Below are 12500 nucleotides of genomic sequence, written 5' to 3' on the forward strand. Positions count from 1 at the left end.
CGCAACAGGCAACTTTCGAGGGACATACTTTTCGCAACAAGCTTCCACTAGGAAAGCATAGGCAACTCGTTCGAACGTCAAAGCCAACCAAATGGCAATTACCCGAGGGACACGCTTTTCGCAAGGCACCTTCCACTAGGGAAGCGCAGGCAACCCGAAGGCGAGTCGAAGACAACCCGAGGGACATGGAGGAATGCACCAGTGGAGTTCGCTGCACAGGCAGGGATCCGTCCAACTCGCACAAACCGAACACAACTCACGCGCCACGACGTACACTGTGCACCAGCCCCCCAAAACGAATCACCCCCCGAAGGACTAAGAAGCCCGACGAACGCGCGAAAACATTTAGAGAGGCCGAGCAAGCACCGGTTAGCGCGAATGCAAATAACAAACGCAACAGGCAAATTTCGAGGGACATACTTTTCGCAACAAGCTTCCACTAGGAAAGCATAGGCAACTCGTTCGAACGTCAAAGCCAACCAAATGGCAATTACCCGAGGGACACGCTTTTCGCAAGGCACCTTCCACTAGGGAAGCGCAAGCAACCCGAAGGCGAGTCGAAGACAACCCGAGGGACATGGAGGAATGCACCAGTGGAGTTCGCTGCACAGGCAGGGATCCGTCCAACTCGCACAAACCGAACACAACTCACGCGCCACGACGTACACTGTGCATCAGCCCCCCAAAACGAATCACCCCCCGAAGGACCAAGAAGCCCGACGAACGCGCGAAAACATTTAGAGAGGCCGAGCAAGCACCGGTTAGCGCGAATGCAAATAACAAACGCAACAGGCAACTTTCGAGGGACATACTTCTCGCAACAAGCTTCCACAAGGAAAGCACAGGCAACTCGTTCGCACGCCAAAGCCAACCAAATGGCAATTTAACCGAGGGACATGCATTTCGCAAGGCAACTTGTACAATTACCCGAGGGACATGGCATGCTTGCCAAGGCCGTGGCTTGGCATGCTTGCCAAGGCCGTGGCATGACATGCTGCTGGCCAAGGCCGGGCATGCCATGCTGCTGGACAAGGCCGTGGCAAGGCATGCTGATGGCCGAGGCCGTGGCAAGGCATGCTGATGGCCGAGGCCGTGGCAAGGCATGCTGATGGCCGAGGCCGTGGCAAGGCATGCTGCTGGCCAAGGCGTTGGCATGGCATGCTGCTGCTGACCAAGGCTTGGGCTTGCCATGCTGCCGGCCAAGGCCGTGGCATGACATGCTGGCCAAGGCCGGGGCATGGCAAGCTGCTGGCCAAGGTCGTGGCATGGCACGCTGCTGGCCAAGGCCGGGGCATAGCACGCTGCTTGCTGGCCATGGCCGTGGCATGACAAGCTTGCCAAGGCCGGGGCATGGCGTGCTGCTGGCCAAGGCTTTGGCATGCCATGTTGCTGGCCAAGGCTGTGGCATGGCATGCTGCTGGCCAAGGCTGTGGCATGGCATGCTGCTGGCCAAGGCTGTGGCATGCCATGCTGCTGGCCAAGGCCGTGGCATGACATGCTGGCCAAGGCCGGGGCATGGCATGCTGCTGGCCAAGGCCGTGGCATGGCATGCTGCTGGCCAAGGCCGTGGCATGACATGCTTGCCAAGGCCAGGGCATGGCATGCTGCTGGCCAAGGCCGCGGCATGCCATGTTGCTGGCCAAGGCCGTGGCATGGCATGCTGCTGGCCAAGGCCGTGGCATGACATGCTGGCCAAGGCCGGGGCATGGCAAGCTGCTGGCCAAGGTCGTGGCATGGCACGCTGCTGGCCAAGGCCGGGGCATAGCACGCTGCTGGCCATGGCCGTGGCATGACAAGCTTGCCAAGGCCGGGGCATGGCGTGCTGCTGGCCAAGGCTTTGGCATGCCATGTTGCTGGCCAAGGCTGTGGCATGGCATGCTGCTGGCCAAGGCTGTGGCATGGCATGCTGCTGGCCAAGGCCGTGGCATGACATGCTGGCCAAGGCCGGGGCATGGCATGCTGCTGGCCAAGGCCGTGGCATGGCATGCTGCTGGCCAAGGCCGTGGCATGACATGCTTGCCAAGGCCAGGGCATGGCATGCTGCTGGCCAAGGCTTTGGCATGCCATGTTGCTGGCCAAGGCTGTGGCATGGCATGCTGCCCTAGGCCAACGTGCCACCGCCACCGCCGCGGGCCGCCACTCGACGCATCCCGTGCTTGGCTATGTAGTTTCGATGCCACAAGCCAATGCCACAAGCCAAGCGATGGCATGTGCCAAGCGCCCGCCTAGGCATAGGCGTGGCCTGTGGCCTGGCCATGCTGGCCAGCCTTAAGGGAGGTGCCCCCCCCTTATAATAGCCTGTTAAGCCCTTTTCAATCTGGCAGGAGGAAACATCAAGCATGTTCGAGGAGTCATAATGGGGTTTTTTTAAAAAGTAATGGTTTTTTGCCAAAACTTTCAACATGAAAGTTGTATGAAATAATTTAATACACCATAAAAAAAATTATAAAAAAATATTTGGCCACCGGAATATTTTATTTTAATTTATTTCAATTTTAATACTTAAAAAATAATAAAAATTACTAAAAATACTCAAAAAATTCTAGAAAAATTCCAACAATTATAAGATGAGGCACTAGTAATTATAGTAATTTTTTTAATTATTTTTTTATTTTTAATTTATTTTATTATAATTTTTATGAGTAAATAAATAATTAAAAAGCCCGACGAACGTGCAAAAACTCTTAGAGAAACCCAGCAAGCATCGGATAGCTCGAATGCAAATAACAAACGCAACAGGCAACTTCCGAGGGACATACTTTTCCCAACAAGCTTCCACTGGGGAAAGCACTAGCAACGTGTTCGCAAGTCAAAGGCAACCAAACCGGCTATTACCCGAGGGACAAGCATTTCGCAGGGCAACATATACGTAAGTCAAAGCCAAACCAAATGGCAATTACACGAGGGACAGGATTGCTTGCCAAGGGCGTGGCATGCGATGTTCTAGCCCAAGGCCAAGGCACGCCACGCTGCGGGACAAGGCCGTGGCAAGACATGCGGCTGGCCTTGGCCTTGGCATGGCATGCCGCCGGCTTTGGCTGGGCTGCGTTGGCCTTGCCATGGAATGTTGCTGGCTTCGGATGGGCTGCCTTGGCCTTGGCCTTGGCCGTGGCATGGCATGCTGCTGGCCTTGGCCTTGGCCTTGGCATGGCATGCTGCTGGCTTTGGCTGGGCTGCCTTGGCCGTGGCATGGCATGCTGCTGGCTTTGGCTGGGCTGCCTTGGCCGTGGCATGGCATGCTGCTGGCCTAGGCCGTGGCATGGCATGCTGCTGGCCTTGGCCTTGGCATGGCATGCTGCTGGCTTTGGCTGGCCTGCCTTGGCCGTGGCATGGCATGCTGCTGGCCTAGGCCTTGGCATGGCATGCTGCTGGCTTTGGCTGGGCTGCCTTGGCCGTGGCATGGCATGCTGCTGGCCTTGGCCTTGGCATGGCATGCTGCTGGCTTTGGCTGGGCTGCCTTGGCCGTGGCATGGCATGCTGCTGGCCTTGGCCTTGGCATGGCATGCTGCTGGCCTAGGCCTTGGCATGGCATGCTGCTGGCTTTGGCTGGGCTGCCTTGGCCGTGGCATGGCATGCTGCTGGCCTTGGCCTTGGCATGGCATGCTGCTGGCTTTGGCTGGCCTGCCTTGGCCGTGGCATGGCATGCTGCTGGCCTAGGCCTTGGCATGGCATGCTGCTGGCTTTGGCTGGGCTGCCTTGGCCGTGGCATGGCATGCTGGTGGCCAAGGCCTTGGCATGGCTTGCTGCTGGCTTTGGCTGGCCTGCCTTGGCCGTGGCATGGCATGCTGCTGGCCTAGGCCTTGGCATGGCATGCTGCTGGCTTTGGTTGGGCTGCCTTGGCCGTGGCATGGCATGCTGCTGGCCTTGGCCTTGGCATGGCATGCTGCTGGCTTTGGCTGGCCTGCCTTGGCCGTGGCATGGCATGCTGCTGGCCTAGGCCTTGGCATGGCATGCTGCTGGCTTTGGCTGGGCTGCCTTGGCCGTGGCATGGCATGCTGCTGGCCTTGGCCTTGGCATGGCATGCTGCTGGCTTTGGCTGGGCTGCCTTGGCCGTGGCATGGCATGCTGCTGGCCTTGGCCTTGGCATGGCATGCTGCTGGCTTTGGCTTGCCTGCCTTGGCCGTGGCATGGCATGCTGCTGGCCTAGGCCTTGGCATGGCATGCTGCTGGCTTTGGCTGGGCTGCCTTGGCCGTGGCATGGCATGCTGCTGGCTTTGGCTGGCCTGCCTTGGCCGTGGCATGGCATGCTGCTGGCCTAGGCCTTGGCATGGCATGCTGCTGGCTTTGGTTGGGCTGCCTTGGCCGTGGCATGGCATGCTGCTGGCCTTGGCCTTGGCATGGCATGCTGCTGGCTTTGGCTGGCCTGCCTTGGCCGTGGCATGGCATGCTGCTGGCCTAGGCCTTGGCATGGCATGCTGCTGGCTTTGGCTGGGCTGCCTTGGCCGTGGCATGGCATGCTGGTGGCCTAGGCCTTGGCATGGCTTGCTGCTGGCTTTGGCTGGCCTGCCTTGGCCGTGGCATGGCATGCTGCTGGCCTAGGCCTTGGCATGGCATGCTGCTGGCTTTGGCTGGGCTGCCTTGGCCGTGGCATGGCATGCTGCTGGCCTTGGCCTTGGCATGGCATGCTGCTGGCTTTGGTTGGGCTGCCTTGGTCGTGGCATGGCATGCTGCTGGCCTTGGCCTTGGCATGGCATGCTGCTGGCTTTGGCTGGCCTGCCTTGGCCGTGGCATGGCATGCTGCTGGCCTAGGCCTTGGCATGGCATGCTGCTGGCTTTGGCTGGGCTGCCTTGGCCGTGGCATGGCATGCTGCTGGCCTTGGCCTTGGCATGGCATGCTGCTGGCTTTGGCTGGCCTGCCTTGGCCGTGGCATGGCATGCTGCTGGCCTAGGCCTTGGCATGGCATGCTGCTGGCTTTGGCTGGGCTGCCTTGGCCGTGGCATGGCATGCTGGTGGCCAAGGCCTTGGCATGGCTTGCTGCTGGCTTTGGCTGGCCTGCCTTGGCCGTGGCATGGCATGCTGCTGGCCTAGGCCTTGGCATGGCATGCTGCTGGCTTTGGTTGGGCTGCCTTGGCCGTGGCATGGCATGCTGCTGGCCTTGGCCTTGGCATGGCATGCTGCTGGCTTTGGCTGGCCTGCCTTGGCCGTGGCATGGCATGCTGCTGGCCTAGGCCTTGGCATGGCATGCTGCTGGCTTTGGCTGGGCTGCCTTGGCCGTGGCATGGCATGCTGCTGGCCTTGGCCTTGGCATGGCATGCTGCTGGCTTTGGCTGGGCTGCCTTGGCCGTGGCATGGCATGCTGCTGGCCTTGGCCTTGGCATGGCATGCTGCTGGCTTTGGCTTGCCTGCCTTGGCCGTGGCATGGCATGCTGCTGGCCTAGGCCTTGGCATGGCATGCTGCTGGCTTTGGCTGGGCTGCCTTGGCCGTGGCATGGCATGCTGCTGGCTTTGGCTGGCCTGCCTTGGCCGTGGCATGGCATGCTGCTGGCCTAGGCCTTGGCATGGCATGCTGCTGGCTTTGGTTGGGCTGCCTTGGCCGTGGCATGGCATGCTGCTGGCCTTGGCCTTGGCATGGCATGCTGCTGGCTTTGGCTGGCCTGCCTTGGCCGTGGCATGGCATGCTGCTGGCCTAGGCCTTGGCATGGCATGCTGCTGGCTTTGGCTGGGCTGCCTTGGCCGTGGCATGGCATGCTGGTGGCCTAGGCCTTGGCATGGCTTGCTGCTGGCTTTGGCTGGCCTGCCTTGGCCGTGGCATGGCATGCTGCTGGCCTAGGCCTTGGCATGGCATGCTGCTGGCTTTGGCTGGGCTGCCTTGGCCGTGGCATGGCATGCTGCTGGCCTTGGCCTTGGCATGGCATGCTGCTGGCTTTGGCTGGGCTGCCTTGGCCGTGGCATGGCATGCTGCTGGCCTTGGCCTTGGCATGGCATGCTGCTGGCTTTGGCTTGCCTGCCTTGGCCGTGGCATGGCATGCTGCTGGCCTAGGCCTTGGCATGGCATGCTGCTGGCTTTGGCTGGGCTGCCTTGGCCGTGGCATGGCATGCTGCTGGCCTTGGCCTTGGCATGGCATGCTGCTGGCTTTGGCTGGCCTGCCTTGGCCGTGGCATGGCATGCTGCTGGCCTAGGCCTTGGCATGGCATGCTGCTGGCTTTGGTTGGGCTGCCTTGGCCGTGGCATGGCATGCTGCTGGCCTTGGCCTTGGCATGGCATGCTGCTGGCTTTGGCTGGCCTGCCTTGGCCGTGGCATGGCATGCTGCTGGCCTAGGCCTTGGCATGGCATGCTGCTGGCTTTGGCTGGGCTGCCTTGGCCGTGGCATGGCATGCTGGTGGCCAAGGCCTTGGCATGGCTTGCTGCTGGCTTTGGCTGGCCTGCCTTGGCCGTGGCATGGCATGCTGCTGGCCTAGGCCTTGGCATGGCATGCTGCTGGCTTTGGTTGGGCTGCCTTGGCCGTGGCATGGCATGCTGCTGGCCTTGGCCTTGGCATGGCATGCTGCTGGCTTTGGCTGGCCTGCCTTGGCCGTGGCATGGCATGCTGCTGGCCTTGGCATGGCATGCTGCTGGCTTTGGCTGGGCTGCCTTCGCCGTGGCATGCCATGCTGCTGGCCTTGGCCTTGGGGCTGGGCTGCCTTGGCTGCGGTTCTTATCACTAGACGTGCGTTGCGTGCGAAGGCGTGCAAAGGCGTGCGCGACCATGCGCGCAACACGCGCACCGTGGTCAAAAGACCACGCGCGCGGTATTCGCACAGGCCACGCTGCCCACGCCGCGGGCATGCCAGGCCGCCCAGGCCGTGCGCATGCCATGCCGTGCTGCCCAGGCCGGCTGCATGCCAGGCCGCCCAGGCCGTGCGCATGCCATGCCGTGCTGCCCACGCCGCGGGCATGCCAGGCCGGCTGCATGCCAGGCCGACCAGGCCGTGCGCATGCCATGCCGTGCTGCCCACGCCGCGGGCATGCCAGGCCGGCTGCATGCCAGGCCGCCCAGGCCGTGCGCATGCCATGCCGTGCTGCCCATGCCGCGCGCATGCCAGGCCGCCCACGCCCGCGCGCATGCCACGCCATGCTGCCCAAGGCCGCGCCCAGGCCGCGCAAGGCCGCGCCCAGGCCGCGCAAGGCCGCGCCCAGGCCGCCCAAGGCCGCGCCCAGGCCGCGCAAGGCCGCCCAAGGCCGCGGTCCAGGCCGCCCAAGGCCGCGGCCGAGCCGCCCCAGGCCGCAGCCCAGGCCGCGGTCGAGCCGCAGTGCATGTAACCCAAGGCCGCAGCCCAGGCCGCGCCCAACATGGGGCGTACCTGCCACTGCCTTGCCCTGGGCAAGGGAGGTGCCCCCCCCTTATAATAGCCTGTTAAGCCCTTTTCAATCTGGCAGGAGGAAACATCAAGCATGTTCGAGGAGTCATAATGGGGTTTTTTTAAAAAGTAATCGTTTTTTGCCAAAACTTTCAACATGAAAGTTGTAGGAAATAATTTAATACACCATAAAAAAAATTAAAAAAAATATTTTTTTACAGAAAATATTTTATTTTAATTTATTTCGATATTAATACTTAAAAAATAATAAAAATTAATAAAAATAGTCAAAAAATTATGGAAAAATTCCCATAATTAAAGGATGATTCACTAGTAATTATAGAAATTATTAAATTATTTTTTTCATTTTTTTTATTTTATTTTGATTTTTTTATGCCAAATAAGGGCTTTAAAAATTCGAAAAGCTCTAGAAAAATTGCAAAAAAATAGGGAATGACATTTAAAATTGATTGTAGTGCATTTTTAATTGTGTTGCACGGTTTGGGTATAAAAGAATCATGTTCAAAAAGATCGATCGAGGCGGTGGCACGCCATGGCCTTGGCCTTGGCCTTGGCCTTTGCCCGCGGCCATGGCCTTTGCCTTGGCCTTGGCCATGCCTTGCACAGGGACTTGGCCTTGCCCACTGCCTTGGCCTTGGCTTTGGCCTTGGCCTTGGCATGGCATGGCATGCTCGCCGAGGCCGTGGCATGCCTTGCTGCTAGCCAAGGCCGTGGCGTGGCATGCTCGCCCAGCCCGTGGCATGCCCAGCCCGTGGCACGCCATGTTGGCCCAAGGCATTGGCATGGCATGCCGGCCAAGGCATGCTGGCCAACGCTGCGGCACGGCGTGCTGGACAAGGCGGTGCCATGGCATGGCATGCTGACCAAGACAGTGCCATGGCATGCTGGCCGAGGCCGTGGCATGGCATGCTGGCCGAGGCCGTGGCTTGCCATGCCGCCACGGCCGTGGCATGCTGGGCAACGGACCGGCATGGCATGCTGGCCGTGGCGGTGGCACGACATGCTGGCCAAGGCAGTGGCATGGCATGTAGGCCAAGGCTAAGGCATGGCACGCTGGCCAAGGCAGTCGCAAGGCATGCAGGCCGAGGCCGCGGCACGGCCCGCTGGGCAACGCGGTGGCATGGCATGCTGGGCAACGCCGTGGCAAGGCATGCGGGTCGAGGCCTTGGCATGGCATGCTGGCCGAGGCCGTGGCATGGCATGCGGGCCGAGGCCGTGGCATGGCATGGCATGGCATGCGGGCCGAGGCCGTGGCATGGCATGCGGGCCGAGGCCGTGGCGTGGCATGGCATGGCATGTTGGGCAACGCCGTGGCAAGACATGCGGGCCGAGGCCGTGGCATGGCATGTTGGGCAACGCCCTGGCAAGCCATGCGGGCCGAGGCCGTGGCGTGGCATGTTGGCCAAGGCTAAGGCATGGCACGCCGGGCAACGCGGTGCATTGGCATGCTGGGCAGCGCGGTGGCAAGGCATGGGGGCCGAGGCCGTGGCATGGCATGTTGGGCAACGCCGTGGCAAGACATGCGGGCCGAGGCCGTGGCATGGCATGCGGGCCGAGGCCGTCCGTGGCATGGCATGCGGGCCGAGGCCGTGGCACGACATGTTGGCCAAGGCTAAGGCATGGCACGCCGGGCAACGCGGTGGCATGGCATGCTGGGCAACGCGGTGGCAAGGCATGCGGGCCGAGGCCGTGGCATGGCATGTTGGGCAACGCCGTAGAAGGGCATGCGGGCCGAGGCCGTGGCATGGCATGCGGGCCGAGGCCGTGGCATGGCATGTTGGGCGACGCCGTAGCAAGGCATGCGGGCCGAGGCCGTGGCATGTCATGCGGGCCGAGGCCGTGGCATGGCATGCGGGCCGAGGCCGTGGCATGGCATGTTGGCCGAGGCCGTGGCAAGGCATGCGGGCCGAGGCCGTGGCATGGCATGTTTGGCAACGCCGTGGCAAGACATGCGGGCCGTGGCATGGCATGGCATGCGGGCCGAGGCCGTGGCACGACATGTTGGCCAAGGCTAAGGCATGGCACGCCGGGCAACGCGGTGGCATGGCATGTTGGGCGACGCCGTAGCAAGGCATGCGGGCCGAGGCCGTGGCATGTCATGCGGGCCGAGGCCATGGCATGGCATGCGGGCCGAGGCCGTGGCATGGCATGTTGGGCGACGCCGTAGCAAGGCATGCGGTCCGAGGCCGTGGCATGTCATGCGGGCCGAGGCCATGGCATGGCATGCGGGCCGAGGCCGTGGCATGGCATGTTGGGCGACGCCGTAGCAAGGCATGCGGGCCGAGGCCGTGGCATGTCATGCGAGCCGAGGCCGTGGCATGGCATGCGGGCCGAGGCCGTGGCATGGCAAGTTGGGCGACGTCGTGGCAAGGCATGCGGGCCGAGGCCGTGGCATGTCACGCGGGCCGAGGCCGTGGCATGGCATGCGGGCAGAGGCCGTGGCATGGCATGTTGGGCGACGCCGTCGCAAGGCATGCGGGCCGAGGCCGTGGCATGGCATGCGGGCCGAGGCCGTGGCATGGCATGTTGGGCGACGCCGTAGCAAGGCATGCGGGCCGAGGCCGTGGCATGTCATGGCATGTTGGGCGACGCCGTAGCAAGGCATGCGGGCCGAGGCCGTGGCATGGCATGTTTGGCAACGCCGTGGCAAGACATGAGGGCCGTGGCATGGCATGGCATGCGGGCCGAGGCCGTGGCATGACATGTTGGCCAAGGCTAAGGCATGGCACGCCGGGCAACGCGGTGGCATGGCATGCGGGCCGGGGCCGTGGCATGGCATGTTGGCCAACGTCGTAGCAAGGCATGCGGGCCGAGGCCGAGGCCGTGGCACGGCATGCGGGCCGAGGCTGTGGCATGGCATGTTGGGCGACGCCGTAGCAAGGCATGCGGTCCGAGGCCGTGGCATGTCATGCGGGCCGAGGCCGTGGCATGGCATGCGGGCCGAGGCCGTGGCATGGCATGTTGGGCGACGCCGTAGCAAGGCATGCGGGCCGAGGCCGTGCCGTGGCATGCGGGCCGAGGCCGTGGCATGGCATGCGGGCCGAGGCCGTGGCATGGCATGTTGGGCGACGCCGTAGCAAGGCATGCGGTCCGAGGCCGTGGCATGTCATGCGGGCCGAGGCCGTGGCATGGCATGCGGGCCGAGGCCGTGGCATGGCATGCGGGCCGAGGCCGTGGCATGGCATGTTGGGCGACGCCGTAGCATGGCATGCGGGCCGAGGCCGTGGCATGTCATGCGCGCCGAGGCCGTGGCATGGCATGCGGCCCGAGGCCGTGGCATGGCAAGTTGGGCGACGTCGTGGCAAGGCATGCGGGCCGAGGCCGTGGCATGGCATGCGGGCCGAGGCCGTGGCAAGGCATGTTGGGCGACGCCGTAGCAAGGCATGCGGGCCGAGGCCGTGGCATGTCATGCGGGCCGAGGCCGTGGCATGGCATGCGGGCCGAGGCCGTGGCATGGCATGTTGGGCGACGCCGTAGCAAGGCATGCGGTCCGAGGCCGTGGCATGTCATTCGGCCGAGGCCGTGGCATGGCATGCGGGCCGAGGCCGTGGCATGGCATGTTGGGCGACGCCGTAGCAAGGCATGCGGCCCGAGGCCGTGCCGTGGCGTGCGGGCCGAGGCCGTGGCATGGCATGTTGGGCGACGCCGTAGCAAGGCATGCGGTCCGAGGCCGTGGCATGTCATGCGGGCCGAGGCCGTGGCATGGCATGCGGGCCGAGGCCGTGGCATGGCATGTTGGGCGACGCCGTAGCAAGGCATGCGGGCCGAGGCCGTGCCGTGGCATGCGGGCCGAGGCCGTGGCATGGCATGTTGGGCGACGCCGTAGCAAGGCATGCGGTCCGAGGCCGTGGCATGTCATGCGGGCCGAGGCCGTGGCATGGCATGCGGGCCGAGGCCGTGGCATGGCATGTTGGGCGACGCCGTAGCAAGGCATGCGGGCCGAGGCCGTGGCATGTCATGCGGGCCGAGGCCGTGGCATGGCATGCGGGCCGAGGCCGTGGCATGGCAAGTTGGGCGGCGTCGTGGCAAGGCATGCTGGCCGAGGCCGTGGCATGTCATGCGGGCCGAGGCCGTGGCATGGCATGCGGGCCGAGGCCGTGGCAAGGCATGTTGGGCGACGCCGTAGCAAGGCATGCGGGCCGAGGCCGTGGCATGTCATGCGGGCCGAGGCCGTGGCACGTCATGCGGGCCGAGGCCGTGGCATGGCATGTTTGGCCACGCCGTGGCAAGACATGCGGGCCGTGGCATGGCATGGCATGCGGGCCGAGGCCGTGGCTCGACATGTTGGCCAAGGCTAAGGCATGGCACGCCGGGCAACGCGGTGGCATGGCATGCTGGGCAACGCGGTGGCAAGGCATGCGGGCCGAGGCCGTGGCATGGCATGTTGGGCAACGCCGCAGCAAGGCATGCGGGCCGAGGCCGTGGCATGGCATGCGGGCCGAGGCCGTGGCATGGCATGTTGGGCGACGCCGTAGCAAGGCATGCGGTCCGAGGCCGTGGCATGTCATGCGGGCCGAGGCCGTGGCATGGCATGCGGGCCGAGGCCGTGGCATGGCATGTTGGGCGACGCCGTAGCAAGGCATGCGGGCCGAGGCCGTGCCGTGGCATGCGGGCCGAGGCCGTGGCATGGCATGTTGGGCGACGCCGTAGCAAGGCATGCGGTCCGAGGCCGTGGCATGTCATGCGGGCCGAGGCCGTGGCATGGCATGCGGGCCGAGGCCGTGGCATGGCATGTTGGGCGACGCCGTAGCAAGGCATGCGGGCCGAGGCCGTGCCGTGGCATGCGGGCCGAGGCCGTGGCATGGCATGTTGGGCGACGCCGTAGCAAGGCATGCGGTCCGAGGCCGTGGCATGTCATGCGGGCCGAGGCCGTGGCATGGCATGCGGGCCGAGGCCGTGGCATGGCATGTTGGGCGACGCCGTAGCAAGGCATGCGGGCCGAGGCCGTGGCATGTCATGCGGGCCGAGGCCGTGGCATGGCATGCGGGCCGAGACCGTGGCATGGCAAGTTGGGCGGCGTCGTGGCAAGGCATGCGGGCCGAGGCCGTGGCATGTCATGCGGGCCGAGGCCGTGGCATGGCATGCGGGCCGAGGCCGTGGCACGTCATGCGGGCCGAGGCCGTGGCATGGCATGTTTGGCAACGCCGTGGCAAGACATGCGGGCTGTGGCATGGCATGGCATGCGGGCCGAGGCCGTGG

Source organism: Camellia sinensis, unplaced genomic scaffold (genome assembly GCF_055761805.1).
Source record: "Camellia sinensis isolate YWXY unplaced genomic scaffold, ASM5576180v1 Unanchor4, whole genome shotgun sequence".
Taxonomy (NCBI): Eukaryota; Viridiplantae; Streptophyta; class Magnoliopsida; order Ericales; family Theaceae; genus Camellia; species Camellia sinensis.